Genomic DNA, 8,074 nt, shown 5'->3' on the forward strand with positions numbered 1-8,074 from the left:
CCCTGGGTATGGTTTTTTTAGCCATGTGAATGGACAATAACTACCGAGATGTCAGATGCCTCCAGCCTGTGGATGGTCTGTGCAGCCTTCACAGTGAGGCCAGCTGTGGAAATTCATGGATTAAAAAAAATAACAACAACAACAACATAAAGACCAAGCCATAGTGAAAGCTCTATCTCCACAGGTCAAAACACCCTTTCATAGGGCCCCACACCCAACCATAAGTGCACCAAGGTCTTTCCTGCTATGGTGGCACTGACTCACTCATTATATGGGAAATGATGAAGGACGTATGGTGTAGTGCAATTGGGGAGCACATGCTTCAGAAGGAATGACTCATTTCTTTACAGTGCCGTTACGTTATTGTTAATGAGACGCTCGTAACATGCTTCATGCATTACACCAGGAGCTGTCAGAACTTGGCTGCTACGCTGTAATACTACGGCCCCAGTGTAGCATTACTACCTCTGGCAAACTTGTCGTTCTCCTACTTGAGTTGTAAATCAGCGTGAGAAAATTAACGCGTCTTCACTGCAGTGGCAGGAAGAACAAAGAAGAGTCTGAGATATTAGCTCCCAGGTCTTCATTTCTGCTGTTCAAATCCCCACGGAACGAAAGGTATCATGGCAAGATAACACACATGCTGCTCAAGACACCACACACCCCTCGTTAGCGCCATACCCACACAAAAGACAAGTAACAAAAAACTAAATATCCCATATAATTAGATTAAGTGAAAATGTATTGGTCTGCTAAGTAAAAGGTTTCCTTTTTGTACTTCATAGTGAAACCAACAGTTCACTAAAGTAAAGGATTTGTATGACATCTCTGGATGTAGCATGTGGATAGCTACCATAGTACACACCAAGTGCATTTACTGCTCATAGGACTTTCGTTTAAACTTAGGTTAGCATACTTAGGCCCAGTTACCCATATAGTTGCATAAACCTGCACCCTTATCTGTTAAATACTTAATCTCTAATTCACTTACTTCACTTCACTTACTTCACTATCCTATCCACAGCCGTGATTCTGTAAGTGGCGTTCTCATTTGTACTTGTTGTTTATGTATAAAACACCTGTAACCTGTAATTCACTATCTCATAAAGAAGACAGTTATAACAAAGTGATCTAATTAAAAAAAAACCCACAATGAAAATAACTGCTAGTTGAACATTTAGGTTTTTTAACAATGCCACAGCAGCAGCTAATCCAAATTATGGCTCTGAAACAAGAACAACAAAAAATAAGTGACATTTGTTGTACCACAGCTAGGAAGAGATAAGAAATTATCTAACCTTCAGAGAGGGAGAGCTTGAAAACATATAACTGCAAAACAATGTTTTAGCCAATTTATTATATAACTTTTTTTGTTGCTAAGCATGAAGCTCAGGGGGCAAAATAAGCCTCACGGTCATCACTGTGGAAACGATGGCTACAGTCGCCATTTGAACAGCGACACGGTTGCCAGTTAGCAGGAGAGCTTCCAAAGCAATCACAGCATGAGCTGAAACCGAGGGCTGGAACTGAAGCCGCTGATGCAGCCGCCATGGAAAGTTGCACAAGTCTCCTGCTTCGCTAACAAATAGCATCTCGTTTACATTCGGCGTCATTGGCATGAATCGTTTTAGGGGCGGGGTCACAGAAAGAGCATGCTTATGACTCAGCCCAAGTATATGACTCAGCCCATGTATACGACTCAGCCCTGTGCTGATCGACTTGCCTCTATCAATATCATACGAACGTTTATATGCGGAGACGTGCATATGGATGTTTGCGGATGGTCTGGCAGATGTGGCTCTGATGTCCCACCCTGGGCCTTTCCCAACATATTGGCCGTGTTGGAGCCAAGCGTCTGGAGGCGTTGCATTAGCAGCTGGCTCAGCACTATTTGTCTCATGCAAGCACTGATCTTCATTTTGGCAGGGTGGTACCGTTCCCATCAATCTGTGTTCCCTGGACCCTGGCCATCAAAGCTTTGGGAAAAGGCACAGCCAGCTGAACGCGTCATACAACTGGGCTGGAGGTTAGTGTTTTTTTTTTTATTTATTTGCTGACGTCTGGATTCGAATGTGCGGATCAGGTTAGGAATAACACTAGGGGCTTGGTGCTGTTTGTTTAAGGGGTTCGGCCCAACTATTATAAAAAAAACAAGTTAGTGGACCTACTTACATCGCTGTTGGACGTTGCTTCAACAGCTGCCAAGAGTTAGATGACCGAAGTGAGATGTTTAGAGTTATATGACATACTGAGGAAATAGAAGAAGGACTGTAGTAACTATTATAAACTCTGACATTTAACTGTGACACTGAGGATTTGGTTTGTAAGCCTCATGTGTTTCTGGAAGATTCACAATTTTCCTTTATGACTATGAAAAAAAACCTGAAGATGGTTCGCTATTACAAAACTTTAAGGCGATTTTGTCAGAAGACAAAGCTCTTTATAGCAGATGCAGGCTTAGCTGGCCTTTGAAAAACTGGATTAATTGAGCAAGAAAGCTTTCTCATGACTGGAGATGGATACAATACGATATAAGGACTACCATATGAAGTATCAAGCTGCTTCTCTCATACAAACCTGATTACCAATACTAGCAGTCCTAGGTTATTAGTAGGAATAATGGAAAACTGTTATTCAATGCCTGGCATATGTGGTGGTCATGGCAGGTGGCGCCTGCATCCATGCCAGTTCCTTGTCACTCTTTATTCGTCCCAAAAGCAACAATTACAAGAGGGGATTGAGGCAGATGTAGACTGAATAATGGAAAACTCTAAAGGCAGCTTAAAGCTCTATATTCACCCTGGCCCCAGTGGAGATGTGAAGCTGTCTATCTGCCTGTTGCCATTATGATCCCCCTGGCCTGAGAACAAAGAGAAGGAGACGTGCAAGTCGAACTTCCTCTCGGCTCAGTTCCGGAGCATCCCCTCACCAGATCCACTCACCCTTGACTGGTATAGTTCGGCTGTATATCCATACAGAGCTCCCTGAATGAGCACAGGAAGCCTCCGTTAGACCCTTTAGACTCGAGCCAAACAGGAGACGTATAAGGTCTAAAGAAGAAGATCCAAGCAGCGTATCGCCATGGGTGGATGAGGCACAGCATTGGCCAGTTTTAGGAGAACAGGGCGGGGGAAGACCATTGCTAATGGCTGTAGCCCCGCCCCTCTCTGTGCCTCCCTCCCTGTCAATCATTCCGACTCTGCCCATGGGTTTTCTTTCCCGGGTATCCATCTGCTCCCTGGCAGCCAGTGCAAAGAAGGGAGAGGGGAGCGTCCCGCATGATGCTACGGTTTCTGGCACCAGCTGTCGCCGACTTCACTCTGAAACTGTGGCAATAACTGTTAACGCATTGTACTTCAAACAGTAAATCATGCTGTTGTGTGATCGATGCTCACCATTTGGACTGAATTCAATGTGCTCGTCAGGTCCTCGGAGACCGCTTAACTGCAGGCAGATCTGATACAATCTAACATTTATATGCATGTGGTTGTAAGCACTGACGTGTTGTTATCATCGTTATATAAGCACTGATGTCCAGAAAGAACTCTGACCTGGGGGCAATCAGTGTTATTATAAACCAAAACCCTGCTGCGGTACATGCTTATGAAGTAAAAGCTTGTGTAATATACGGGCATCAGTACAGAGCACATGTCGAACAGTCTGTATTTTTGCTAAATTCGCAGTAGTGTAAAAGGTTGCCTGCAACCATCCTCCACTCATTACAGTGTGCAACAACTTCAGAGCTGCGGTAGTGTGCATGCATGGGTGAAACTAACACATCCGTGCTAATGCAGAGCAGATGACTCAGTCAGGGCTATGAATGAGTTTGCTTCTTACATACTGTAGCATGTCTTCATGGAGAAGCTGGGGGGTGGGGGCTGGGGGGTTTAACCCCTCCTAAAAATGCTTCAAGAGGTCAGGAAAAGACTCTTAATAATTGACGACAGCTCCACCAAATAGGAAATATCCTGACATGCACAGATGATCTTACCTGTAGTTACTGCATTGGGTGTTTTTTTTCCCAGGTCGCCATAATTATTTGCCAGCCTTGCTGTTGCAAAAAAAGTACAGCAAGTTTGGGGTCAATGGGAGACCTCAGTAGTGGTCTCTTTACTTCAGACTTGGCTGTATCCCAGTGCTTGTCCAAACAAGGCAAACGTATACATTTAGCCTGACAAGGCTCAAGCTGATGAGTTCACTCCAGTCAACTTTAGCAACAGCAACAATGTTCTCCACAGGATCCTTGTCTAATGTTTCCCTTGTTGAACAGACTTTGGTTAATTTAAGGCATCTTAAAACATGCTTGTCCTAATGGCAAGCATGAAGGCACCTTTAGTGCCCCGGAATGCCTGGTAATGGGGCCATGACTGATTGTCATCTACAGGGCAGAGAGATGGCCCTGGCAAACCAGCAGGTAATTAAATCCGGTGGCACCTGCGGTCTCATTGAAGGTAGCCCACTTAAACTCTGGCTTTTAGTGGAAGAAGCAGAGGCACCTTGCTGAAATGTGACCTATCCATTACTGCGAAGCGGTATGAGGAGAAGAAGCCATATTTCCTGGGAGGGTGCCTAATTGTTTGTGCTGCTTTAAATAAAAATAAAAAGAAACTAGTGAAACTTCTCCTCTATCTCTTCCGACTCCCACACCTGGACTGAGGACTTCCTATCAGCACTGATGGGCATATCAGCTTCCAGACTACAGTGATCTAACCCCTCTACCCTTAAATTTTTACTTGTAATTTGCACAGCTGTGGAACACCTGTGCCACACACAAACATTTCAATGCACGACTGTCTCTTGACTCTCTATGCCAATGACAAATAAACTTGAAAGTTGGAAACTGTCTGCCAATATTCTCCATCTCACAAATGGCTGACTCATTATGAGCCCTTCTCCAATATCCAAAATGATTTGAAAAGCGATCAGTCAGGGCACAGGCCTTACGATAAATAACATAAGCGTAGACATGTTCCCCAATGGCATTAGCTAGTGCGACGCCATTAGGATTCTCAAATAAGATGGCTAGCCATAGCCGATATGGTCCCCATGTGCCTTCTAGAAGGAATACACTGAACTCAGCCTCAAGCACAAAAGAGGGTGATGAAAACACAAAAATGCTCCCCTATAATTGATTTAGGCTGTGGCTTCTTTTGGCGGAATGATCCTTCCCCTTTGAGTGGGAGGCATCCCACTTGGTGCAAGGGCCAAGCGATGACCTGGGACGTCTGGCTTAGGAGTGTCGGCACAAACGGTTATTCAGGGTCTAGCTGGCTCGGACGAAGGTGGAGGATCAGGAGAGATCAGCTGTGATGGAGTGAGGGGATGGCCCGGTTCAGCTTGGCTAAGAGGGAGAGGGAGTCAGTGGGAAAGGACAGGAGAATGGTGGGCAGGCCCAATTAATGATCCAGGTTCCTTAAGTTTGCAACTAGGTTTATAGCCACATGTGCGTTTCGCATAATTTTGGGGGCGTAAAATGTGACGAAATTCCATCTGTGTTCAAGGCCTGATGACTCGCCAAGAGCCACCTGCTTTTGCTGAACAAAACATCAAACCTGAAGGTAGCATCCAAGCTTTGTATAATGTTTCCTGTTGGTGTTGCAATATTTATGCTTAGTATTATTTTCATTTTTCCATTTTTTTTGATAACATGTTTTAAATATCTATTTCAGATTAAACAATAAGGGCTTGAATCTGGACCACATGGATAAACAATCATCTGAAGAAATGTTGTTTACTGTGATAAACGGCTCTTAGACAGACAACTGGTTCTCTTGTTCTTGGTAGTTTTATAATGATGCAGCTTGATAAGGGTGTAGGATAAAGAGACAGCCAAGGATGAATTGCTCTGTGCTGAGGGGCAGGATACAGGTCATTCGTCTCTCACAGATCTACCAGATTAAGAATCGTCATCCGATAGCCCTTATGACACTGATGTAAGGCATCGGTCCAGGTCATCTGTAACAATCCACCCTCTACATTGTTATTTACGCTGTACCTCTGGCAGGTAACCAAGCTGTGAAAGATGTACCCCAAGGGAAATGAGATCACCAAGACTAGAGGTGAAATGAAACTTAGTGGATACTGGATTAATGGATATTAACCTATTAACATATTTGGCATTTCTGCCAGTGTGTTTTATATCAAGACCCACAAAGGCAAAAAATGATGTTCTTGACTTCTTGAGCACCCTAAAATGTCATCATTTAAAAAGTTGGAGAAAACCAACTATCAAAGGCATTTGTACAATGTCATACAATAAGTTCATTAATATTTCTCTCTTAAAAGGCTTTGTATTGAATGTAACATGGGCTAGTGTATCTAAATCACCTCCTCAGGTCTTATCAGAATAGTCTTTGTGTACCTAAAGACCTACTTTGAATGGGGAAAATTAACCAAATCTGTTTCTTTATTACCCTGAAGAAGTTCCTTTTAAAGTTCAATGGCCCTGGACTTTACAGTCATTATAGACTCTCCTCCAGGATGATTGGTCTCCAGGATAATTACAGGTAAATGTCCAAGCTCAGATGCTCTCCAAGCCACAGATGGGTGACTTCCCAGTCGGTGTCACCACGAATTCTTCATCTTCTAATAAGGAACAGGTGGAAAAGGCGAATGTGAACGAAGACAAGCTGCTTTCATTTGGGGCTCAAACAGGAGGTCGAATTGATAAAGACTATGCATGTGATTATAGGTCTGGACTGGGCTCGTTACAGCCAGGCCGGATGATTTCCCAGCAGTAGAATGGGACTCAAAATAAAGCCGACAGCATTCATGGGCTGGTTTCTGAGGAAGCCACTGTGGAACTGAGCCAGAGTGGCTTCATTATCACACTTTGAAATTGAGCCAGTTGCTTTAGGAGCAGTAATGAATTGAGACGCACATGAGCCACAAAAGCTGTCCCACTGCCTTATCAAAGAAGCATGAATTAATAGAGTGAAGGAAGACATGTTACAGCTTGGCATTCTTGTCCTTTGTAAGGAATGGAAATGTATAATTACCACCCAGGTTATTAGTAATTAATAAAAAGAAAACCCAAAAAGCCAATGTTTTTTAGTGAAGTGGGTGATAGATGAAATCCTAATTTCTCTGGTAATTATCACATATTACCCACCTATAAAATGATGCATTTGTGTGCATTTTTTATGCCCACCAGACACTTAATTAAAAACACCTACTTTGCATCACTGCAAAGTACGCTGGCATTTAATAGGCGTATAATTACTGTCTGCCACCATGAAGAATCTGTCAGTCAGCCTCGGCTCAATTCATTACCTGACGCTTTCTGGCTAAAAGGCCACGGCTGGCCACATATTATTTGATTGGCATATCGTTCTCAACACAGCAGCGACACTGACAAGGCAGTGAAATACCAGTGGGTGTTATATTGAGATGAGTGTATTGTGCACAGCAGTGTTCATGGACATTTTACACGTGGTAATGCCACTGCTCGTTATGAGTGGTCTGTCACCTATAAATTCCCAGCCAACAGTTGTCCTGTAGCCAGAAACTACTGATGAGCTACAGAATGGCAGACTGTGAATACACACTGTGCATGGTAGGAAACTAGCTATATTTCCTGACATCACCCCTACTGGGTGTTTCTAATAAACAAATGTTCTTAATAAGGAGGGGGTGAGTGCTTACTGGCTTTTATAATCTTGGGCAGGGGTATGATTTATTTTATGAAATAAAATTCAAACAATAAGGTGTCTATTTATTTTAGTGAACTTCTACCCCTGACAGACTTTAGAGCAACTCTAAACAGAAAACCTTTAAAGGTTTACACAGCAATTCATCAAACACCACCCTCATCCTCAAAGTCTTTTTACCAGGAAAGCTCTCACAGGAAAGCAACTTAAACAACACAAGAACAAAGAGACCACCCCAAACTCTCAGAAGAAGTACAGACATCCTCCAGAGGGGAGTAGACCACCCTATGACTGTAGTGCACGAACAGTGTTGTAGAACGCACTACAGCTGTTCGATTGTAGGAAATGTTCTTACCATTTGTACCAGGAGGCACTGAAACACATGGACATAATGATAACGTTCTGCGACATTACAGTTCCAACGT

The sequence above is a fragment of the Brachyhypopomus gauderio genome, chromosome 3 (assembly GCF_052324685.1).
Source record: "Brachyhypopomus gauderio isolate BG-103 chromosome 3, BGAUD_0.2, whole genome shotgun sequence".
In the NCBI taxonomy this organism is placed as follows: Eukaryota; Metazoa; Chordata; class Actinopteri; order Gymnotiformes; family Hypopomidae; genus Brachyhypopomus; species Brachyhypopomus gauderio.